Source organism: Ictalurus furcatus, unplaced genomic scaffold (assembly GCF_023375685.1).
Source record: "Ictalurus furcatus strain D&B unplaced genomic scaffold, Billie_1.0 scf2, whole genome shotgun sequence".
Lineage (NCBI taxonomy): Eukaryota > Metazoa > Chordata > Actinopteri > Siluriformes > Ictaluridae > Ictalurus > Ictalurus furcatus.
Window position 1 is genome coordinate 1012686 of NW_026521051.1, and position 26532 is coordinate 1039217.

At 39.3% G+C, this 26532-nt stretch overlaps 1 protein-coding gene and 2 non-coding genes across 3 annotated transcripts in view; 1 reads left to right on the forward strand and 2 right to left on the reverse strand.

Annotated features, from left to right (window-relative positions):
• The window catches only part of LOC128604704 (E3 ubiquitin-protein ligase UBR2-like), a 134347-nt gene that overhangs the window by 5042 nt on the left and 102773 nt on the right, over nucleotides 1–26532 (reverse strand). The window lies entirely within an intron of this gene.
• On the forward strand, nucleotides 4557–4638 carry trnas-gcu (transfer RNA serine (anticodon GCU)). Its single transcript has one exon. It is a non-coding gene; the product is annotated as a tRNA-Ser (tRNA).
• trnac-gca (transfer RNA cysteine (anticodon GCA)) lies at nucleotides 9735–9805 on the reverse strand. Its single transcript has one exon. It is a non-coding gene; the product is annotated as a tRNA-Cys (tRNA).

Here is a 26532-nt window from a genome sequence, read left to right on the forward strand (position 1 = left end):
TCACAAATGCCTTGAACAACGTACATTTTCAACAATCCGTTTAAATCGACTGGTCCATTTCCGCTGCACGGTGGATTTGAAGGATGCACTGTGATCAGTGTGGCGACGTCTGGGAATCGAGTTACTGAAAAGGCCACGAGTTGGAGGTTACATTTAGTTTCTAAGGACATCTGGGCTCTTGGTGTCTTTTGGATAGGAACTGCAAAACTTTTTCTATAAGGGTGAAAACAGATGCATGCTTAGATTCTTTATCTGTAGACAGTTTATCTTGCTTACTGCATTGACGTATGAAGTTTGGACGAGTTCTGTAGAAAGAGATTAACATGAAGGGGGAAAAAAACAAAACAAAAAACAAGACTGAAAGTGAATTTGTCTTGGATTGTTTTATTAATTTTTTTCCATTGGGATGTCAAAAGCTTCTTCAACTTGGCCACAAATCTAACAAAGTCAGGTACATTGTCAAGTATTGCCCCAAAATACCTCTATGGTAGATAGATGTGCTCACTGATCACTTGTACATGTGCTCATTCATACAATTATCCAATCAGCCAATCATATGGCAACACCACAATGTACAACATCAAGCAGGATCAGATGAAGAGCTTCAGTCAATATTCACATCAAACACCAGAATGTAATCCAGTGATTTTATCCGTGGCATGGTTGTAAATGGTCTGGTTTGAGTATTCCAGAAACTGCGGCTCTCCTAGGATTTCCACACACACATACTTGTGTGAAAAACATCCGGTAAGTGGCAGTTCTCGGGGTGGAAACACCTTGTTGACGAAAGGAGAATGGCTAGACTGGGTCAAGTTAATAGGACGGCCATGGTAACATCAAATAACCTATCTTTACATACATGGTGAGCGGAAAAGCATCTCAGGATGTACAGCATGCCAAACCTTGAGAACAGTAGAAAACCTCATTGGATTCCACCCGTGTCACCCAATAACAGGAATGTGAGGCTACACAGACTGGAAAAAGAGCCGGTTATTCGAGTCTTCAATAGTCCCATTTCGGTGAACCCCAAACGTCGTGCTGATGTTACATGCTTTCAAAAAAAAGAAATGAAAAGTTTTTCAGTGTTCATTAAATCAGATATTCCATCGATCTTACACAGGGTCACCCTGGAGTCTATCTCAGGGGACTCGGGGCACAAGGCGGGGGCCACCGTGGACGAGGTGTAAGCCCATCATACACCTGTTCACACACTACGGACAATTTACAACGCATGTCTTTGGACTAGGGGAGGAAACCAGAGTACAACCTGGGAGTGTGAAGCAAAGAAGCTAACTACAAAGCCACTGTGCCGACCCTGATACTCCAAAAACTGTATTTTTATTACAGCCTCTCTTTAAACTTGATTTTGCCCATTTTCTAAAATGTAAAAGCATAAATGCAAAAACGTTTATAGGATTATAAAGAATTATTGACTGGTTTAACTGGAGTTAATATTTTTGCAGTCTTCTTTGAGGGTTACACATTTGGCTCCCTTAAACAGTACGAATCTCCCCATGCTCTTCAGCAAAAAACTAAACAAATAAACCAAAATAAAAACACCTTTATCCAGCACAACACGTGAAGAAACCAGTAACTTCTGGGTCATAGTCAATCGAAAAAAAAAAATGTTCAAATGAAACCTGGACATTTGACCCGTTTTCTAATCGCTTATTTTTAACTTGAGCGTGACATTGAAAGAATGGAAAATGACTTGTTTTTTTTTTTTCCTCTGTTTCATTTTGGATCTGTAAATGAATAATAAAATAAGCCATTTTTCCATTTTCGGATAATTGGATAATTGAATACGAAAAGAACAAATGATATGATACACGGATTCTATTAATTCAATGGTGTCGATATTTCATTTCCAAATTCAATGGATTTTCACATTCAGATCTTTGTCTCTGTTTTGCTTCCCTATCAGTAACGACACTTTTCATTACCAGTTTGATTTATTCAAACGATACCGGTGAAAAGTCCACGAGGCAGGAAAGGCCGTACAACTCAACATTTTAACACCTTCATACAAAAACATGACAAATTGACTGTTTATTCAGTGCTTCCATATATTAGCAAGGTGAAAGGCAGGTCTGTGAGAAATGAATAATACTGACATAACTATCACGCTTCAGTGTGATGACAGAGCGGACATAAAATAGAAAGTGAAGCCTGTTTGAGTGTTACAAGTACAAAGTGGGTCAGACATTATGGTACTGAGTATCAGGTTGGTGTGTTCATATGCACTGGATGTACCTATGATCTCCCTGTGTTCAAAAAGATCTGTGATATAATAATATATGAAGAGAGTGCTTTCATTATTTCCTGCAATGTAAAAACGATGTACTATGATGACCACTTCAATGCATACTGTATAGAAGATAACCAAATGGATGAGTTTTCTGTCATCTCTGTGAATGAACTGACACACTTTAGGCCATTTGACCAGCAGTGCTCTAATGAGATTAATCAAAGAGAGTACATAGTGCCCAACTGTTATATTTAGAAAGACTTGACCTGAGGGGTCAGTAATGTTAACGCCCTTGAAAAAAGAAAACTATTATAAAGCAACCAACTTGGTTTTTTTCTTTATTTGCCTTTTAGATTTGTAATCATTTAAATGTAATTTTAATTGTGAAGTAGCATATTAACACTTTATAGTGTTAGAGGCAACTCATTTAATAGTATGCAATTAACACTATGAGATTTAATGAATTACTCCTATGAGAATTAATTTCTAACACTACACACTGGTGTTAAGAAACTAACACTTGAGTAGTGTTCAATTTCAACTATACAAAGAGTTGATGTGAACTCTATTAAAGTGTTAAAATGACAGTGTGGAGTGTGGACCCCTCCGGACACTTTAAAAGTGTTGAAATGAAACTCCAATAGAGTGGATTTGTTTCTGTGGATTTTGCTGTGTATGTATATTTTATAATGTTAAAGTGCACACCTTGATTTCTATTATAATAACATTATTAATGTATTTCTAATGTTATTAGACATGTCATTCTCATCACTGCTCCTAGATAACTTAGTGTTCCCTAGGTGGCCTCATCTATTTCACTTCGAGAATATCCACAAATAGGGAAGAACATTACCTTTATCTTTGTAATGTATACAATAATGATCATGAACGGGTTAAAAAGGGGACACAGTAATATAAACCATGTAATATTTCTTACCCAACTCGGGCCTAACTACAAATGTACTCTTATGACAGAATACCGCTGCTGGGAAATTGCCGTTCCCGAGGTTGGGCACAGGAGGGCAGTCAAGCTCCATCCAGCACAACACACAACGCCACCTGAAGCAGAAGGTAGGTTTGGGCTATTTTACAGTTACAGCTCATTACTGTGCATTGTATTGTTCGGACATAACCACAATTAACGGCTCTTCTATAAAAACAAACATTATGTAATATTCATAGCACTATATTTATCATAAAAATACAAAATTAATAACTAACCTTTTTCTAATGTTGATAGAAAGCCTTTTACATCATTTACACACACAGATATATATATATATATATATATATATATATATATATATATATATATATATATATATATATATATATATATATCCTTTTCTCTCCATACCACGTTCTAATATTTAAACTGGACACACGAGGGCAGTCAAGCTCCATCCAGCACAAGACACAACGCCGCCTGGAACAGAAGGCAGATTTGGGCTACTGTACACAGACACAGCTCATCGGCGTTATTACTGTGCATTGTCTAGTTTTTACATAAGGACAATACACGGCTCTTCTGCACTGTTCATCATCATCTATAAAACAAACGAACATTATGTAATATACATAGCAGTATATATATATATATATATATATATATATATATATATATATATATATATGTGTGTCCCCTTCTCTTTGTAAATATTATCTAAATATTCAAACAGCCCAAGAAATAAAATTAGCTGTTTTCTGAGACGATGAAGTGACTCTTAAAAGAGCCTTTGTGTATATTAGACGGAGTTGTCGTTTAAGCGCATTCTCCGCGAATACGGCAGGCCAGCTGAATATCCTTGAGAGAGATGGAGAAATGTGAAAAGCTAGCTCTGTGGCTACGTGTTTCGCAGCCATGAGCTGTATTTCAACGCTTTTTGGCCACAGCATGCTGCCTCACGAACGTCCCAATTCATGCCCCCCTTTTCCACAGTTGTTGTGTATATCCAGGTAAGGATAAAAGTTACATTTCCATCCATCCATCTTCTATACCTCGTAATCCTTCTCAGGTCATGGGTAAAAGTTACATTTTCCAAAGAAATTTAACTCGCTGAGATGGGCAGTCCATAGGTAGTCGGTACCTAGCCGCCCAAGGATTGGATTGCATTGCGACGGCTCAACTATGGAATTGTCCCGTTCTGTGAGACCTTTGGGCCGTCTTGCCGCATCGTCACCCTTCAGTTTATATGACGGCACAGCTCATACCTCAAGACTTGAATAAAATCTATTTGAGAAGCAGTTATCTAGTCAGCGAACATTAAACCCTCATTTGCATAGTTTTCGTTAAAAGCGGCGGGCCTCGGACGAGGTGGCCGAGAGGTTAAGGCGATGGACTGCTAATCTGTTGTGCTCTGCACGCGTGGGTTCGAATCCCATCCTCGTCGCAAACTTGTTACTTTGCCTCCTCTTTCCAGCAATATCTGGCTTTGTTGCAGTCTGTCTCACGCCTACAAATGGGAAGCTTTGTACAGGTCCCTGAGCTAGCACTAGAGAGGGTGGAGAAATGTGAAAAGCTAGCACTGTGGCTACGTGTTTCGCAACCGTGAGCTGTATTTCAATGCTTTTTGGCCACAGCTGCTGTAAGGCTCTGGCGTCTCTGGAGGTCCATCAACGCAGAACGTGTTCCGCAGTCCAGACGACAGGGGCAAAGAACCTGCACCGAAACCTCTTTATTGCTCCACACACCGGGATGTAATTTCATATGCGTGAGCTATGTCAGCAAGAGGTTAAGGTGATGAACTGCCAATCCGCTGTGCACAGCCCATGTGGGTTTGGATCCTATTTTTCTTGTAAAGACCTTGCTTAAGCGCATTCTGTAAAGGAAGCGTGCATGGTGCAGACATTGTTGGCGTCTGCATGAGCAGTTAGTCTGAAGGGGAAATTAGGGTCAGGTGTTTTCAATCAACGGGATGACAATCAGGTGTGAGTGAGCACCCTGTCTTATTTGAAGAACAGGGATCTATCAAAGTCATATCTTCACAACACATGTTTGTGGAAGTGTATCATGGTATGAAAAAAGGAAATTTGTGAGGATCTCAGAAAAAGAGTTGTTGATGCTCATCAGGCTGGAAAAGTTCAAAAAAAAAAAAAGCCATCTCTAAAGTGTTTGGACTCCACCAATCCACAGTCAGACAGGTTGTGTACAAATGAAGGAAATTCACGAGCATGGTTACCCTTCCCAGGCGTGGTCAACCAACAAAGATCACTCCAAGAGCAAGACATGTAATTGTCCACGAGGTCACAACGGATCCCAGGGTAACTTCTAAGCAACTAAAGGCCTCTCTCGCATCAGCAAATGTTAATGTTCATGAGTCCACCATGATGAGTACACTGAACAACAATGGTGTGCATGGCAGGATTGCAAGGAGAAAGCCACTGCTTTCCATAAAGAACATTGCTTCCTGCATGCAGTTTGCTAAAGATCACATGGACAAGACACAAGGCTACTGGAAAAAATGTTTTGTGGACAGGTGAGACCAAACTAGAACTTTTTGGTTTAAATGAGAAGGGTTATGTTTGGGGGAAGGAAAACACTGCATTCCAGCATAAGACCCGTATCCCATTTCTGAAAAATGGTGGTGGTAGCATTACAGTTTGGGCCTGTTTCGCTGCATCTGGGCCAGGACGGCTTGCCATCATTGATGGAACAATGAATTCTGAATAATACCAGCAAATTCTAAAAGAAAATGTCAGGACATCTGTCCGTAAACTGGATCTCAAGAGAAAGTGGGCCGTGCAGCAAGACAGCAACCCTAAGCACACAAGCCGTTCTACCAAAGAATGGTTAAAGAAGAATAAAGTCAATGTTTTGGAATGGCCAAGTCAAGGTCCTGACCTTAATCCAATAGAAATGCTGTGGAAGGACCTGAAGCAAGCAGCTCATGTGAGGAAACCCACCCACATCCTAGAGATGAAACTGTACTATAATGAGGGATGGGCTAAAATTCCTCCAAGCTGACGTGCAGGACTGATCAACAGTTACCGGAAACGTTTGTTTGCAGTTGTTGCTGCACACCGAGGTCACACCAGATACTGAAAGCAAAGGTTCACATACTTTTGCCACTCACAGGTATGCAATATTGGATCATTTTCATCAATAAATAAATGATCATGTGTAATATTTTTGTCTGGTTTCTTTAATTAGGTTCTCTTTATCTACTTTTAATACTTGTGTGAAAATCTTATGATGTTTTAGGTCCTGGTATTGAAGATGTATAGAAAGTTCTAAAGGGTTCACAAACCTTCAAGCACCACTGTAAGTGGGATGTAAGTTCATAGCAGAAGAGCTCTTCCGCAAACACTACCGATGTGACCGTGGACCATGGGGTCTTAAGCCTAGACGAATCACGTCCAAAAGACCACGCCTTAGCTCTGTCTTCAGCTGGAAATGGTTAGATGTCTCCGGCAGAGCTGGTTAAGCGAAAGGCACTTGAGTCTCACAACAGCCCATTTGTCGCGCCCATGCCAGATTTCTTGTTGTCCGGCGGAATGACCCGGTCACCTTCTTACCACGAACGGGTTTACCACCACATCAGCCTGGGGTAATGTGGCTGAGTGGTCCAAGGCGCTGAATTTAGACTCCAGTCTCTTCGGGGATGTGGGTTCAAATCCCACTGCTGCCAGGGTGGTTAGCTGAAAGTAGTTCTGCTTAACTTTCCCGGAACGGAAAGTAGTTACGCTTAACTTCTCCAGTTAATTCTCAGTGGTAGTCCTTATCACTGCGGATGCAATATATTTTTCGCCACATGTTGATTCCATGGCGCTGTTCCGAAGCTTGGTGTTTTCTTTTTTTTTTTTTTTTTTTTTTTTTTGAAGATCTACACTTTGAATTGCCTCCGCTACCGCGTAAACCAGTTAATACTTTATTGGCTTTATTTTTTCGGCTTTCATCTCTTTTTGTTTATTTGTTTTTTTCCCCAGACAGCGATTAACATTCATCGTTTTACCTGAGAAAAAAAAGCGCTCTTAGGCGGCAGGTAAAGTGAACTGTACACTTGCATTTACATTTATTCATTTAGCAGACGCTTTTAACCAAAGCGACTTATAAATAACAAAATTGCTTATTTACTCAAAAGAAACATCGGTATATTATGAATATCATTTGAATGGTTTAAACTATATATGTAGTGTCAATTCAGGAATATCATTATACGTTTGTATGCCGAGTGAAATTTCTATTGTCTACTGTTCAGTGTCTGTTGTTTGTTCAGTAGTCAAACACACACTTAAAATAAAGTCTTTTGGTAACAAGTGAGCAGATCACACAGTTATGTTAGATTAAGTTAGAATATATTAGAGTAGATGTGTATCTTTTCAATAGTTGTATAATTAAATTTTGGGTCATTGATCTTTTGGTCTAATATGAAACCTGTCAAGTTATTTTAAAAGAATCAGTGACCATAATTTTACTTTACAAAACATAATGCATAACTAAGTAAATTCTTTTTATATATTTATTTATGTTAATTGTTCATATCTATGGGTACTATTCAGGCCATCAGCATGAAGAAAAAAAAAATTCCCTGGGAGAATCAACGTGTCCTTCAGGAGAGGCCCATCAGGTGATTTACTTCGGGGCTCATCTGAAGAGGCAAGAAGCATTAAAGACAATCCTTCTTTGCAAGAGAAGTCAACACCTCAAAGAGAAGATGTGGTCAGGAACAATACAGCCTCCCGCTCCGTTCAATCCACCTGCTAGTGGTGTTCCTGAAGATGTACCTCTGACACAGGCAGCAGTTGAGAAGACACCAAAAAAACAAATTAGATCCTGTTTAGCTTGTGGTCAGCCAAATTCTCGTTACATGGGTGATGGCTCCTCTGTACATTTCTTTTAGCAGGCTGGTGATGTTAAATACTTCTACTGCTCCAGGAAAGTCTTTGAGGCATACTCTGCAGAGGGCCTTCTGGTCATCTGTGCAGGTTCTGCCACCAGCCACTAAAACAAGGACCCAATAGCCCTCATATCCACACTGGTTTCACTGGAGTGGCAGGCAAATACATTTACTGTCCTTCTAAAGTGCTCTCCCTGTATCAGGCACAGGGAATGAATGCAGAGACGACATGGGCAGAGTTTCAGCAGTCCTCATTCTATGAGGCTGAGAGGCAGAGGTGGATTGTTGAAAAGAGAAAATAACTTTGTTGTGAAACACAGTATTTAAGGTCTGTGCATGGCATGTCTGATTGCAAGCCAAGCACAAGGTTGGATTTTGGTAAACAGTTACAAATCCTGTGTAATACTGTTGTCCATGAATCTCATTCTACGTTTTCTGTGCTCTCTCTCTCTCTCTCTCTCTCTCTCTCTCTCTACCATTGTGGAATTGTGTATAGACAACATTGTATTTAAAAAAAACAAAACAAAATTGTCCTGTGTATTTGTAAATATGTTTTATCTAGCTTGTATTTGTAAATGTTTTAAAATCTTAGTCCTTATTTGGAATACATTTTCAATAACTTACTATAACACACCCTGCATATATTATTTAGATAGTTATTTTAATTTTGACAAACTGTTAATTTCACATTCTTCTTTAACAGTTAATTTTACACACTGAAAGAGTATCGGAATAGTAAATGTTGACAATGCCGCTTTTAAAAAATTACATAGATACAATATGTAACAGATAATATAATATAAATATTTGAACGGATGTTTTTACGTTAGGTTCGTCCGACCCTCCTCCTGGATTTTCCTCACTTTCTATTGGCTAGTCAGCGCTCTACACCTACGTGTGACTGGCCCCCGCGTGGCAGGTGAGAATTCTACCACTGAACCACCAATGCTTATCTTAAAAATCCATGGACTTTGCAGAGTGCGATTTAAAGCTGAGTACTGTGCTGCTTCAGCAATTTGGTTTAAAATTCTAAAGGAGAATCTCTTCCATATTTCAGCAGCATGGAGTTTGTCCATTACCCTAGTTTTGGGCGGAATTGATAAGGCTTGTGAAGTGCTTTGGGTGAAGGCTCAAGCAACACAAACGTCTCCAAAACTCAGTTGTGCATTGGCCTGGAATCTAACCCGGACTTCACAGAGGGCGCTTTCCAGGTAAGTATTGTGCTGACTCAGCAATTTGGTTTCAAAATTGACAAGGAGCATCCTAAGGCTCTTGTATATTTGAGCAACATGGACTGTGTCTGCTACCCTTTTTTTGGACAGAAGTGATGAGGCTTGCAGAGTTCTTTGGGTGAAGGCTCAATATTCAAAAGTCAGTCATGAGTGGCCGGAAATTGAACCCCGGCCTCACGCGTGGTCGGTCAGAATTTGACCACTGAACCACCAATGCTTATCTTAAGGGATTAAGGACAATGCAGAGTGTGCTTTTCATTAAGTATTGTTCTGATTAAACAGTTTGGTTTCAAAATAGAAAAGGAGCATCCTAAGTCTCTTGTATATTTCAGCAGCATGGAGTTGGTCTAGTTTGGGCAGAAATGATAAGGCTTGTAATGTGCTTTTGGTGAAGGCTTAACTTTCAAAACTCACTTCTGCATTGGCCAGGAATTGAACCCGGGCCTCCCGCGTTGCGGGCAAGAATTCTACCACTGAACCACCAATGCTTAGTTTAAATAACTAAAGACTTCGCAGAGTAAGCTGTTCAGGTAAGTATTGTGCTGCTTCAGCAATTTGGTTTCAGATTTGAAAAGGGGAATCCTAAGTCTCTTCCTTATTTCAGCAGCAGTCACACACTATATTTCCAGATACTGTATAATATTATAATATTTCCTCTCTGCTCAACACGCATGTAATACAGTCTACATACCGTAGAGCAGTGTTTTTCAACCACTGTGCCGTGGCACACTAGTGTGTCGTGAGAGATCGTCAGGCGTGCCTTAAGAAATTGTCCAATTTCACTTAGTCTTAAAATTCTTTTTTATTAAAATTTATTCATTATTATCTGCAAATAATAAGCCATTGTTGAGTGTCTGTGCTGTAATATAGTGACTGGCAGAGTAATGTAATATTCGTCCGGGTGGCAGCAGGTAATTGCCTCCTACCTTCTTAGAGACAAGAGAATTAGTGACGCATGCGACAGGTCGTGGTGGCAGTGATGGAGAAGTTTTTAAAAAGGAAAAATGCAAACTCCGAACTGGGCCCTGGACAAGATTGTGACTCAGGTGAAGGGCCTAGTATGAGTGGTGGTAAAAAGAAAGCAAAGACGGTGAGCTCGAGGCAATACAGCGAAAGCTATCTTTCGTTAGGATTTACTTTCACCAGCGATGAGATGACCCCGACTCCATTATGCTTGGTGTGTGGCGAGAAGCAGTCCAATAGCGCCATGGTGCCAAGCAAGCTTAAACGCTATCTCCAAACGAAACACCCGTCGCTTCAAAACAAGCCGATGGACTATTTTGTTTGCCTGCGTGAAAACACCGAAACAGGCAACATTAATGAGAAAAACCACAAAGGTAAATTAGAAAGCCCTCAAAGCTAGTTGCTGAACTTGTAGCTAAATGAAAAAAGCCCCACACTGTGGCAGAGATGTTAATACTACCTGCCCGCAAAGACACTGTCAACGAGATGCTCGGCCCTGACGCGGTTAAAGACATATCTAAACTCCCGCTCTCAGATAACACAATCGCCAGACGTATTGATGACATGTCTACAGACATCGAAAGCCATGTTTTGGAAAAGATACGCATCAGTAGGAAATTTGCGTTGCAACTTGATGAGTCTACGGATATTCTCAGCTCTTGGCCAATGTGCGTTTTGTGGATGGAGATGCCATTAGAGAAAACTTCCTATTTTGTAAGGCACCGCCAGAAAAAACAACAGGGGAGGAAATTTTTTGGGTCAAATCGGAATATCTTGACCAGGGAGGACTTACGTGGGAAAATTGCACAAGTGTTTGCACTGATGGAGCTGCAGCCGTGGTCGGGCACACCTAAGGCTTCGTTAGCAGAGTGAAGGAAAGAAACCCAGATCTTATTGTTACACACTGTTTTCTGCACCGTGAGGCCTTCGTTGCAAAGACTTTACCAGCAGAACTAGTTCCTGTGTTGGATGATGTTGTGCGCATAGGGAACTTTGTAAAGACACGACCTTTGAAAAGGTATATTTGCATCTTTGTGTGAGGAAATGTGAGCGGAGCATAAAGCCTTATTGCTCCATACGGAGGTCCGATGGTTGTAGCGTGACAAGTTGCTGGCCCGTGTGTATGAGCTGCGGGAGGAACTTAAAGTGTTTCTGACAAATGAGAGGTCTGATTACTCAAATCTGTTTGAAAGTGATGAGTGGTGTGCAAAGCTGGCATACCTGGCAGATATATTTCATCATCTGAATGAACCGAACACACGGATGCAAGGCCGAAATGAGAACCTGCTTACAAGCATGGATAAAATAAATGGATTCCATTTAAAGGTGCACCTCTGGCAACAACATGTGCAAAGTGCCAACCTTGAGATGTTCCCACTCACAGAGGAACGGCAAGATCACCCTGCTGCACTGTGCGAGGTAATAGTTAAACATCTGAAAACTCTTGAGGAGAAGTTGTCATTTTATTTCTCTTCAGCCTCCACTGAATGCCTTGACTGCTGTTGGAAAGGACATGACTTTACAGGAGCAGGAGGAACTAACTGAACTGAAACAAGATCGTGGTTTAAAGCTAAGATTTGCTGAACTTCCTTTGGACAGTTTTTGGTTGACTGCTGCCAAGGAATTCCCCATTCCGGCCAACAAAGTTTTGACATTGCTCCCATTTTCCACAACATATGTGTGTGAGCTGAGCTTTTCAAGCCTAACTGCTATAAAAACTAAAAACAGAGAGAGACTGAAAGCTGTTGAAGAAGAGCTTCGTGTATGCCTTTCTTCAATTCCTGCCAGGATATCGGCTTTGTGTTCATCTAAACAGGCCCAGGTTTCACACTGAGTAAGTATAAATAAATTGAGAAACTATATCGTAATTATATATACTGTATTAGGCTACAGAGTGTCATTCTGTAACATTTTTGGTTGGTGGTGTGCTGCAAGATTTTTCCAATGTAAAAAATGTGCCATGGCTCAAAAAAGATTGAAAAACACTGCGTAACACTACACAATTTAAGAAGCTACACTTACTTCTGCTTCCATTGTAACACTTTTCAGTTTTGGAGCAACAACAACAGCAGCAACAACAACAAAAGTGTTGGAACAAAATAAATCTTATTTTCCATTCCAGGTTGCAGGTATTCGCGGGTGCAATGCAACACTGTTCCACACACAAATAACTCTTTTGAATGGTTAAATGACTAAAATCAGAAAGCGCCACCAGCATATCTGACAAAGATGACTCATGAACCAATTCTTTAATCACTAGCTGAAAACGACGTATTGAATTTACACAAACGTCAAATAACAAATACAACGTTCTACTTTCTTATGAATATGGTATAGTGCATTGCTTAATCAGCAGTTTTTCTTAGAAAGACAAGATATTTAAATTGAATGAATTTAATGAAACCACACATCAAGCTGTCTTTTCTAACAGAACATTAAATTTAGCATTAGCTCCCAGTTCTAGAAAGTTCTAGCCAGACATTCAGGGGGAAAGAATCAGAACAAAATGTAAAATAAAAAAAGTAGTGAAAGATGAAAGTGAAGGAATAAACGAGGGGTTTGTGTCTTAGTTGTTGAGTAATTAAAAACTAAAAAAAAAGGCTGTGAGATTCAGCGTTTGTCACAACGATGCCAAACGCTCTGCGTCTCCCGACTATTTCTTTGGGATTGTTCCCAAACCGAGAAATCAAGGTTCTTCAGTCATGCTTCCCCCACAATCAAGCTTTGGAGTTGACTCCATATTCACAATGACTATAGAGTCGACTCCAAAGCTTGATTCCTTTGAATCGACTCTATTCCCATTACCTGGTATCTACGAATTGACACCAGGTATTAGGAATCGCCCTGTTAATCATGATAATGATCCTATGTACTTAATACTGTGGGTTGTTCCCCTAACCTTTAATTCGAGATTTGTGCTGAATCGATTCTTGGAACAGACTCACTCAGTGTTGCAATCGATTTCAGAATATTAGCAAGGGTTTGAATCATTATCATTTCCCTTGCTTCCACTTGTAGGAAGCTGCCTTAATCACGATGAACCCAGGCTACGCAGGCAGGACCGAGCTCCGGGACAACCTGGAGGCCGCTTCAGATCCGTCTCCATGATTGTGCCCGACCACGCCGTCATCGCAGAGGTGTGCTCGGGTGCCGTCATTCATTACATTATGTAATGAACGCAATAACGGATGTATTCTGGCGTGTTACAGAACTGTTTCATGTTGTGTTTTTTGCTGTAGGTGGACTTGTGAGCTGAGGGCTTCAAGTTCAGTGAGACTCTGGCGAAGAAGATGATTCAGCTGTATAAGCTGTGCAGCAAGCAGCTTTCCCGGCAGGACCACTACGACTTCAGCATGAGAGTCGTCAACTCTGTTATCGTCATGGCCGGGTATGTCCGTCTACGAACAGGGTGAACATATTAGATTAGATTAGATTCATCCGTTGTTTTTTCTAAATTGTTAATTAAAACTATCTATAAATGTAACAGATGTCTTGCTGGAATAAATCGAGCGTGTGTGTGTGTGTGTTCCAGGTCTCTGATGCAAGAGAACCCACACCTGAGTGAGAACGTGGTGTTGATTAGAGCGCTACGATACTCCAACCTGCCCAAGTTACTCAAGGATGACGCAGAACTTAAAATAAAATAAATTGATAAATAGTAAAGAACGCCAAAGCTTACATATGGAGTATCAAAGGTCATTATCACAGGATCACTGGAATCAGGCACTAGGAGGAAATTCCAGGACAAATTAGGAAATACAATTAACTGACATTTGCAAATTCTTTGCAACTAAAAAGCTGTAATTATATACTATATAACTTTTTTTTAAAGCATTTAAAGTATATAACATTAGCACCTTGTAATGTTATACCAGATGAAAAGTAAAGAATCCTGGAACATCTGAACATCCATAATCTGAAAATCTTGAACCTAGTGTCAATCGAGTCAATCCAATCCTTCTTGTGTGCGTTTAGCGGTATTCTGTCGGACCTCTTTCCTGGCGTGGGCGTCCCCGAGCATGACTACGGCGCGCTTCAGTCGAACATCGAGGCAGCTCTATGCGCCCACTCCCTGCAGCCCGTCTCCAGCATGACCGCCAAGGTGATCCAGCTGTACGAGACCATGCTAGTGCACCAGGGCGTCTTGCTGGTGGGCCCTACGAGAGGCGGTAAAACCACAGCATACCGTGCCCTCGCTGACGCACTGCGCACCCTCCACGAGACAGAAGGCTGCGAGGTGAATCCCTTATACAAGCCCATCGAGACCGACGTGCTCAACCCGCAGTCAGTGAGCATGGACGAGCTGTATGGTGAAGACGACCCTCTCACACGGGAGTGGAGTACCATCAAACCGTCTCTTGGCAGTGACATCGCCGACACGCACAAGTGGGTGGTGAGTGACGTACCTGTGGACGTGCCTGTGGATTGAGAAAATTACCTCCGTGTTGGACAACAACAAGACGCTCTGTCTGGCTAACGGTGAAAGGATCAAGCTCACACCTTCTACACACATGTTATTCGAGGTGTTACCCATCAGACACAGGTAGCATCGGTCCTAAAAACCATCACAAACAAGCACAAGCATGTCATTTCCAAGAAGATTTTTTTTTTTACATTAAACACGTTCCTGATGGAAAGGTCACACACAAACGTATCTTTAAGACTTCACTCTTTCACACGCCTATAACGAGCGATAAACGCATTCGAAGCATGTTATAAAGCCTCCGTAATGCATTACGCATAGTAGTTAAATAAATATTATTATAATAATATGCACTACACTACATTATGCATTATGAATTGTTAACGTATTGTTAACACGTCTTTACTGTGAGCGGGATGATGACCAGACGGAGGCAGGCTCCCAGGTACTCATATCCGTAGACGTACTGATACAGAGCCATTCTGGCCACGCAGTTATCCAGATCCACGTCCCAGTATTAGCACAGCTGCCTCTGCTACTCAAAGTTACTGCTCGAGTCCACCTACGTGAACACATACACAAAGACATGTGATATATATACGATCTCATTGTATACGAATTGGGTATTCTCGCTGAGGATATAGCATGGATAGTTTATAATGAGTGCGTTCATACTGTATAAACCTGGGAACTGATTTGCATATGCACTGCTGTCAGAGCTGCAGTTATTTTTAAAAGATTTATTAACAGCTTCTGACCAATCAGATCTGACCACACCCATGATTCCCTTCGCTCTGAAGAGAAGGTGTGTAGCTGTCTGTACCCTTTCATTGACGAGCTCCGTGACGATGTCTCTGGCGTGGACATCCACAGTAATGAGAGCTGTGATGATGCTCTGATGTATTTTGGGTAAGTTACCCAAGAGTGGCCAACACATTCAGCCTCTGTATAAACACACACACACGCACAGAGTAATATTACATATTACACCATACACCATTATGTCATGTAATCAGAGAAGGAAATCTGAACTACAGTTCCCAGCAGCCACTGCATCACAGTCACATGACCACCTGCACCTGGATCACATTCCTGGTAAGCACTTGTGTATTTAGCCAGTTTTCACTGCACTCTTTGTCTCACGTTTGTCTTTCTTTACCTTTGTCCCTGGTGCTGTTTTTTTCTCTTTGGTTTATGTTTAGTCTTTGCCACAGTGATTTGCCCCAATGTCAGTGTCTTTTGTATTTTGTTTAGTTCTTTATTAAACTTGAAAATTCTGCACTTGCATCCGTCTCAACCTCCATATCGTGACACAAAAATATAAATATAATATAATATTATATATAAAATGTGTGTGGGGGTATATATTAATAGAGAGAAAGGCATTTCTTCTCAGGGGGGAGGGGAGTAATCAATAGGAAGAAGGATCTGAGAGGGAACATGGACAAAATTAATGGAACTTTTTCCTGGTTCGGCCCTAAATTTGGGCCAGATTAAATTTCATCTGTACAAGTTGGACAATAGGGATGGGGAACATAGACCCAGTACCCTTACACCCAGTTAGAACTTCTATTCCAACCATTAAAACCATTTTTTATCTTGAAATCTAGGGGCTTACCCAAACAATAAACTCTAATCACCTAATTTTTAACCAATAAAAACTCCTTTTTCCAATGTTGAAACTTAGGGGCCAACCCTAACCCTGAACTTAACCATCAGAAACAAATAATAGGTTCTCTAAACTGATCCTCCAACCCCCAATAGTTAACCTCACCTAAAACGTCTTACATTTAGACAGATTTTCTTTAAAGTCTTTAATTTATTTATTCATTTTCATATGGTTCATTTACATGTGATTCATTTACGTATGATTCATTTTCATGAGATTCATATTCAAGTGATACATTTTCATGTGATTCATTTACGTTGATTCATTTACATGTGATTCATTTTCATGAGATTCATGAAAATTCATTTTTTTTAAAGTGGCAGAATTCGTTTTTAACACAATATATAGATTAAAAAAATTATATAATTTCTTTTCCATTTTTTTTTATACAACTGATATTTTCTCATAGAATGTTAAATACATATAGAGAAATATATACAGAATGAAGGACAAGGTTTTGTGCCTGTGCCACCTCCCACACCAATGAGTGTTGGGTTGAGTCATCCCCTAACCTAACCCTGCCTGAGCCTTTTTATTAAAGGTGTTTAATTTAGTTTGATGTGGTTTAGTTGGTTAGAATGTGAATTTATCCGTTATATGTTGGCTAGCTAACTGCGTAGTTAACTAACGTTAGTCAGCTGACAAGAAAAATATCAGACTTTTTCCTCATTCCCTGCCTGTCCAAACCCTGCCTCCTCTACATCAGATGCCGACGATGTTGAGACCAACTCGAAAAAAAAAAAGAAACAAATGACTGCACATTTAAGTATTTACGGTAATATGATTCAAGATGGGGGCAGCACTGCCACTGTTGGGCCCTTGAGCAAGGCCCTTAACCCTCTCTACTCCAGGGGCGCTGTATCATGGCTGACCCTGTGCTCTGACCCCAACTTCCTAACAACCTGGGATATGCAAAGAAAAGAATTTCACTGTGTTGTAATGTATATGTGATCAATAAAGACTCATTATTATTATTATATGACGTACTGAACATTGCACATATTGTGTATGTAAAGAATACATTGTGTAAACTATGGGAGGCAGAGTAAACAAAGGCAGACAGTACAGAAGGGAAAGAAAAGGCAATGTGAGGTAGCCATTTAACAATGATATCATCATATGTCATATGACATCACTATTTTGGCTCCTGAAAATTTGATTTGGCACATAAATATTTTGGGTTTAGGAACCAATGGCTCCAAGGTTTTGTTTTTTGCCTGGAGCCCTGGAATATGTTTAGTAAAATAAATAAATAAATTTTTTAAATGGGATCCAGAGAGGAAAGGAGCTCTACTAAACCTCAAACAACAACAATGACCAAACCCTGAAAGGAGTAAGTACAATCCTTTTCTACGTAAAGTCTACAAAGAGTGTGCACACTGAAAACAAAGAAGAGAAAAGGATATATACAACTTTGCAAAGAAAGTTTTCCTGTTCTCCTGTTGGAATGTTCTTCCTCCATTTTATGCCAGTAGCTCACCCAGACCTCAAAATTGCAGTCCTGTGAAGAAAGACAAGGCGTATTTTATGCACATGTTCCAAGATGTCCATCAAAGGAATGATTCCTTAATTCATCCACCAGATGGCATCACTTCTACATTTTTCCCTATACATACACAGGAATGTGTTTTGTTTCTGATTTGGTGTTGTGTTGATTGAATAATTTCCTTGACTGTTTCTCCTTTCTGAATTCTATTTCATCTTAAAGGATTTTCTGCCCCTATTCATTCTTCCCCTTTGCACAGGCTGTTCCATCTTTCTTCCTTTTTAAAGTGAACTTACTTTAACAATATGTCTGTAGTATTGCACAACAGATTTAAAGTCTTGGCTGACTCTGGACGGATAAGGGAACCTGCAAATGTAAGTGAAAACCAAATTCAAGGTGTCTCAAATCAAAAACTGCTGTAGATTTAACACTGACAAAATATTTCAAATTGTTACAGGCTCTACATCATTCAGAAATTCTGGCGGCCACAACACCGGCTAATCCTTATCCACCAAGTGTGTTCAGACAGGTCACAAAATTCACATCTTTCATTAAACCTTCTCCAAACCAGTCAACACTGGAAAAGGTCAAACAAAACACAGCACAGTGGATGGACAATAATATAGAGATCTTAAAAGAACACTACGATGAAGTAATAGCAACCATTTTGTCTGAAATAAGGGAATTGGACATTCAGGTTTTCAACAGCGCAGTAACCTGGAGCAAAACAAGATATAGAAAGAAATTCACAGCGAGTTCAGCACAGACCCTGAAATCAATGTTAACAGAAATGCCAAAAAAGTCACTCATCCCATTGGCTGAATCCTTCAATGACCCTGAATCGTTTCCACCTCTTAAACCGAGTACGCAACCTGTTATGGGTTCCTATGTGGGGACCGTAAGGGAAAATAGGGGGTTCGGTAGAGAGGGGAAAGCCAGACTTTCATTAACCCCAACACAGGCTGGCCCTAAAGGAAAAAGGGGAGAAAGGAACTTAAAACAACATGCAGAACAAACAGTAGAAGTGCCTATGGTCACAGATTTAACTAAGGAACTACAAATAATAATGGAAGAGAAACCAGTTAGTTTACCATCAACCTCTACTCTACTGAGGGAGGACCTGGAGAGCAGGAAACAAACCAAGCAGCTTGAACCATACAGCAATGTAGTGTGTTAGGAAAGTGGTTTCCACAGTATGAAGACCTGCTGGAGGAACTTGCAATCAGAGATGTTCCATCACATCTGTGGAATTGTGATGTATTTGGCCTACAAGATCAGTTTTACTCTACTCGTGTGGTTGGGGAGGTGGGTAAACCCTGTGTAGAGGTTACTGCTGGGGAGAAAGGAGAGACCACGACAGTCCTTCAGCATTCAATGCAGCGGGAACATTTAGGGTGTGCTATTGTCAGTGCAACTCATTGTACCACGAGAGCTGTGGAGAAGATGTGCTTTCTATTAAATGAAATATATTTACGGTGTTGCTGCTATGGCACACTGAACACAATAGTATCAATTTACTGTTAAAATTAAAATGATTTCAGTCGAAATTACCTGTTATCTTTTTATATTGGCCCATTTTAACTGAACAGCCGGCCAAATTTGCCTGAACATTGTGTTGTGGCTCAAGAGGGTTCCTGCCGATACTCTAACCCTCATAATTTTAAAACAATTATACTTTTTCATATTTTTAAAAGAAATTTATATTGAAGAGGCCCATGCTAATTTATAAAAATATCATTAGATATCATGATTTGATGAGATGATGAGACATGATAGCTTATTTGATGGCATTATAAATCATTTACCAAAAAGTGGCCCATGTTAGCTGACTTCACCCTAACCATATGGAAAAGTACCTCATGTACACAGTTAACTATGGTGGTGGATCTTTAATGTTTCGGGGCTGTTTTTCTGCCAGAGGACCTGGACATATTGTTAGGATACATGGCATCATGGACTATCAAATATCAACAGATATTAAATAAAAACCTGACTGCCTCTGCCAGAAAGATTAAAATGTGCCGTGGTTGGATCTTCCAGCAGGACAGTGATCCAAAACATACACCAAAATCAACACACAATTGGTTTACTGACCACAAAATCAAGGTCCTGCCATGACCATCCGATGTGTTGACTCTTTCAAGTCATTTAACAGTAATGAGCAGTATTAAAAATATTAACATGGATATCTGAGTCTGATAATAAAATTAACTTCTACTTACAGTCAAATTTTGTAGTGTTTAGGACATTTAACACCCTTCTGTCCAAAAGAAACCAAAAGGGGGTACAAACTTTTACACTTCACTGTATTTGGTTGAAATTGCACTAATAGAACAACTGAATTATACTGTACTGTATTATAAAAAAAACATAGGATCTAATTTATTGTCACTATATTCACTTTATATACACTTTACCTGGCTGCTATCACTATAACTGCTATGATCATATTTGGTATAAGCTAATTTGCTGAATACTCAGTCATAGTGTGTTATGTTTACATTTATACCATTTTTCCATTATTGCACTACCTGTTATATGTTAAAGATCTAACAGACCTGTGCGGACACATTTTTACTAATTATCTGTTAAAAAAAAACATTCTTAGATTTCAGTGTTTGTTTGTGCTCACATAGTCCTATTGAACACAGCATACCACCATCTAACATACCGCATGGTTATATCTAGAGATATAGAGATAGCTCTTTAACATTTTACACTGGGTCAAAAAAAGTCAAAAAGTCATTACGGACTAGATGGTGTGCATTACGTTACTTCTGTTCAGAAAACACGCTTCGGGGAGTAAATACTAAAGTTCTGTCCCAAATGAAGTACTGTAAATTTACACTATGCACTGTATACTCTACTGTCTGTATACTCTACTGTGTGGATTTTAGAAAGGTAATATCATCTCAAATGTATCACTAGCGATTTTTTTACTAACCGGTAGTATAAGTCACGATGACGCATGACGTCATACGCACGCTAGCATTAGCAGACACTCAGAGTCACCGACACTGACTTTCTCCAGTTTACTCTCTGTCAGCGTTACCTATTATTCCCAACATGACGTCAGTCTCCATCAGATGGAGGAGAAATCATCACGTGACTGAGGAAGAAAATCAGAAATGCAGGGAGCATTTTATATTAAACACCGCGGAGCACAAAGTTATGTTTATATCCACTGTGTGTAAGGGGCAGAGGAAACTGGTGCACGCTGCTTAAAAGGTTTAGTTTAATTTAAGTTTATTGTCATTATATGCTGTATCTGCGCGCTTGCAGTGTAAATTCTGTCGTTTATTATAACGGAAGTGATGTGTTAGTAACGAGGCCGCGTTGCGATCACGCACGGTGTAGACGCGCTGATACAGAGTGTAGCGTGAGTAAGATCTGTAATGTCTAATTCAAACACAAAATTTTATATAATTTATTTCATAGTATTTATGCATTATTTTCATGGCTGCACAAAAAGCACTGAATTAAACTACAGTCCTAATTAATAATATATATTCTGGTGTTTAAGTTTGTGTGTGTGTGTGTGTGTGTGTATTGGGTTCTTTTCTGTTTTGGACAAACACTTGTGTAAACTTTTAGTCTGAAGTAAAACTCAGTTTGTGGATTTTATTTCAAATAAGAAGAAATGGTACTGAAAGTTTGCCCCGCCCCATCCGATTAATCGAAAAAATAATCGGCCAACTAATCGATTATGAAAATAATGGTTAGTTGCAGCCCTAATAATTATTAATGAATGAATCCTCCCCACTCCTTCCTCCAAGTGGATTTACCATATATTGTGTATGAGTATGGTTCATGTAGACCAGTTTACCTCACAGCTCCATGTTCCCTGATTCGATCCTGAGCTCAGGATACTGTTTATGTGGAACTGCAGTTTCTCCCTGCGTCTGTGCAGGATTCCTCCAGGTTTTCTCCCACCACACATAGACCTACTGGTTGGTAGATCTCCTATGCTGTCTTGCCCCAGGGTGTGAATGAGTCTGTGATTCTGTGTCTGTGTGTGTGTCCGTGGTCTCCTGTGATGGACTGATGTAAGATATATTCTTGCCTCTTGCCCATTAATCCTGGATAAACTCTGGATCCTCCTCGACCCTGAGCAGGATGAAGTGGTTACTGATGATAAATAAATGAGCAAAGTTGACAAACTGCATCTGCTTTTTACTTGTATCTACTCTATGGGTCAATATCGTACAATCATATAATTGTCAAATTATTAGAAATCCATGGCTTCAATATATGAAGGGGAAAAAATATTGTTAATATAAAATGATATCTAATTCTTTTAATGCAAATAGGTTGAGTACAAAGCCACCTACTAAGCCACTGCAGTGGAACTGCATGATAGAAGTAACAACTTCATTCATGTCATGTTCTGTGAAGGGATTACTACACACCTTTGTAAGATATATTCAGTTTCTTGTCTATTTCTGACATGGAACAGCCTTCATTTCTCAAAACAACAATAGACTGATGAGTTTCTGAAGAAAGCTCTTTCTTTCTGGCCATTTTGTGACTGTAATCAAACCCACAAATGCTGATGCTCCAGGTTCTCAAGTAGCCCAAAGAAGACCAGTTGTATGGCTTTCTTAAACAGCACAACGGTTTTCAGCTGTGCTAACATCATTGCACCAAGGGTTTTCTAATGATGAATGAACTTTTTAACATGATAATGTCAGATTAGCTAACACAATGTGCCACAGGAACACAGGAGTTGCTGGTTGGTGAAAATGGGCCTTTCCATGCCTACGTAGATATTCCCTTAAAAATCCAGCTATAATAATGACTGTATTTCTGATCAATGTTATTTTAAAAATTCTGATTTTCATTCAAAAGCAAGGCAATTTCTGAGTGACTCCAAACTTTTGAACTGTAGTGTTGCTAAGGTGATAAAGTTAATAGTAATTCTCTCATGGTGGTGTTCTAGCTATAATATCAGTACAAGCTACTGTATAAGGTGTGCTACTGTAACAAAAGAGGCAGAACTTTGGTTTGGTTTGGTTTGGTTTGGTTTGGAAATTACCAGAAGGTTTGATTATTCTAGACAGCATGGCTCAGGTTAATTGTCAGTCATAAAATACAATAAGTGGAGAGAGGAAAAGTAAAAGGATATAATGGCTGCATGGTTAAATGATGCACTGATGGATTTTCTGTGCATTACAGTGCGTGTTTTTATGAAACATTGTAAGAAGCAGTGGAATAAGGTGGACTGAGAAATGTTATGTTTCTAATAAATGTTATGTTATGTTTATAGAACATTACTTAATAGGCCTAATACTGAATATACAGAGAGTTTTATTTAGTGTACATACATTTTATGAATTCATGCTGGTTTTGTCTCATTTATTTTACTTTTTTTATTCTATGGTATGCTGGTATGGCAAGAAATAAATTGTAAATGCTACTTACCTTTTAATGATGTTTTCTAATTGTGTGTGTGTGTTTTAACATAATCTGTTTACAGTGAATTCTATAAAAGATTGTGTATGAATGTGGATTTAAAAATAAACAGCTTTAATCTCTATGGTTACGTGAACACAGTACACTAAGTAAAAATCTCTGCATACGGGTGGACTGAAAATGAGGAGATGGGGGCAGGCTCAAAAATCAGTTCTTTATTTTCCTTCACTATTTATGTCTCTTTTCAGGAATTTTATTTCACTATGCACATATCTAGACACATGGCTGTCCTGTGTCTGTCCTCTCTCTCCCCCTTTTATCCTGCTCATTGAAACACAGAACACCTGTTACAAAATCCTGCACAGGTGTAGATCCTTACCACTCACTTTTCCCCGGCTCCGCCCTCCATTCACAAACTGGTGTTCAACCAAACCCCGCCTCCACAAATAAGTAGTAGGCAACTTCTATATTTCCCAGTCTACCTCATTTCCCTGCTTATTATGATGTTTCATAAAAACACCATTTAATACAGATAAAATCCATCAGTCCATCATTTAACCACCAACCCATCATTTAACCATAGGTGTGAGGTGTTTCATGCATCTCTTCCTGTAAATCCCTTCACTTTTCCTTTCTTCGCTTACTGTATTTCCAGTCTTTCCCAATTAACCTGAACCATGTTGTCTAGAATTACCAAACCATGTCTGAAAATGATTCAACTATAAACATATGTAGATGACAGATTATTAACCCTTATGCTTAATGTTTACAGTAATTACATACACTTTGTTAGTGTTTAGTGGTATTGCCTGTTCATTGATTGAACTTGGGTAGCCTTCCACAAGCTTCTCACGATTTGCTGTAATTTGTGCTCATTCCTCCGGACAGAAGTGTTTTGAAGGCCTCATTGCTCAGACATGCTTTTTCACTTCAGTCCAGAAATTTTCTTTGGGAGTCAGGTCAGGGTGTTTTTGATGGCCACTCGAGTAGATTTACTTTGTTGTCTTTAAGCCATTTTGTTACAACTTTGGAGGTATGCTTAGGAGCATTGCCTTGCTTTACATTTTATTTTTTCCCAATAACCTGTGTTCAATTTCCCTTACTCGCCCTACTAGGCCAAAACCAGTGTGCACTTGCAGCATGAGGAGACGAGTGTGTAGTAGGGTGTTGTTTTTTTTAAACTACTATATTTTCTATAGTTGCTATCTAAAATGACCTTTAATACAGAGGAGGTGGACTATGGGGAGGTGCAATACCAGTACCCTGATACTAACATAACATAGAGGTTCTCTCTTTTTTTTGGTGTACAGACAATGCTAACGTTTCCTCTACGTTACTTGACAAAGTTATTATTTTAGCTGTCGAACACAGTATATTGGAGTTGGAATGAAAGAATGAATATTGAAATATTCAAAACCAGTGTGCACTTGCAGCATGAGGAGACGAGTGTGTAGTAGGGTGTTGTTTTTTTTAAACTACTATATTTTCTATAGTTGCTATCTAAAATGACCTTTAATACAGAGGAGGTGGACTATGGGGAGGTGCAATACTAGTACCCTGATACTAACATAACATAGAGGTTCTCTCTTTTTTTTGGTGTACAGACAATGCTAACGTTTCCTCTACGTTACTTGACAAAGTTATTATTTTAGCTGTCGAACACAGTATATTGGAGTTGGAATGAAAGAATGAATATTGATATTATTTTATTTCCACTCCAATATACTGTGGTAAAAATATATATTTTTAAAAATAATAACTTTGCCAATGTCCAAATATTTATGAACCTGACTATATCTGCTGGGTCTGCAAAAATAATGTAATTAATAAAATAAAAATAAAATAAAAAACAGCTTGGATGGTCATTGTGCATGTTTTTTCTAGTCCAGCCAACTTTTCTGATTTTTATGGAATTAATGAATGAATTTTTATTATTAATATTATCATGTTTTTTCCATACATCTTGCAATGTGCTTTTGGACACATTAGTGATGGGACCTGGAGTCACTGGGTGTTTCGGGTCTTTAATCCTAAGACTCCCTGGACCTGGCCTGTGTCCAAATTGCTGATCACCCTCCAGAGCCTTCTTGAAGCTCTCTCAGCAGCCTCTGTGGTGTTCCTGATAGTTCTTTTCATTTGTTGTCATGTGTTGTTAAGATGCTTTAAGGTGTGGTAGAGAGACAGGCTGGAAAAGCCTCTCCAGCACACAACGGGATCCTCGTAATAATAATAATAATAATAATAATAATAATAATAATAATAACAACAATAACAACAATAACAACAACTATCATATGCATGGAGTTTGCATGCTCTCCCCATGCTTCGGGGGTTTCCTTCAGGTAATCTGGTTTCCTCCCCAATTCAAAGACGTGTTGTAGGATGATTGGCATTTCCAAATGATCCGTAGTGTGTGAATGTGTGTGAGTGTGTGTGCAATTGTGCCCTGCAACAGGTTGGCACCCTATCCAGGGCTGTCCCCTGTCTTGTGCCCAAAGTCCCCTGGGATAGGCTCCACGCTCCCCCACGACCCTGTGTAGGATACGCGGTACAAAAAATGGATGGCTGGATGGATGGATGTCCCAAATCAATGTCACTGCTACAGCAAAATCATAGAACTTTGGGGAAATTAAACTTATGGCAGAAAATTCTACTGAGCTTCGTGCCACTGCAACATTATTTTTTTTTAAACTTATGGCTCAATACTAAACCTACCAAAAATTTCTCACTCCCATTTTCTATCTGCCAGATCATTTAATAAATAAGCTAAAAATCTACAACAGAAACAGAAAGCAAAGTTAAAACCAATAATTTATTTTCAAAGGTTATGTAAACATCTCAAAATATACTGTACCTCTGTTAAACATTTCACAATAATCAGTAGGAATAAGTGGAACTAAATCTTATACAAACTGTACATGAACATGGTCAGAAAGATTCCAACAGGAATTTGAAATGTGAACCTTCAATTAAAACTGGAGTACGTGAGTGAGGGGTGCGCTGCTGTTACCTGTAGTCCAGCAGTGTAGTGAGTGTGGTTTGTTTGGAATGGTTTGAGTTTTGGATAGATCAAGCTAAATAAACACTTAATACACATGGGTAATAATGTCTGTTTTTATATTATTTAAGGTTTTATGCGAAACATAATCCAAAATGATGTACAATTAAAGGTTAGTATAATTAGCCTACACTGAACAAGTTAAGTGATATATGTGCACACATACTAATCATCCACCAAATATTGCTAAATTTGGCTGAATTA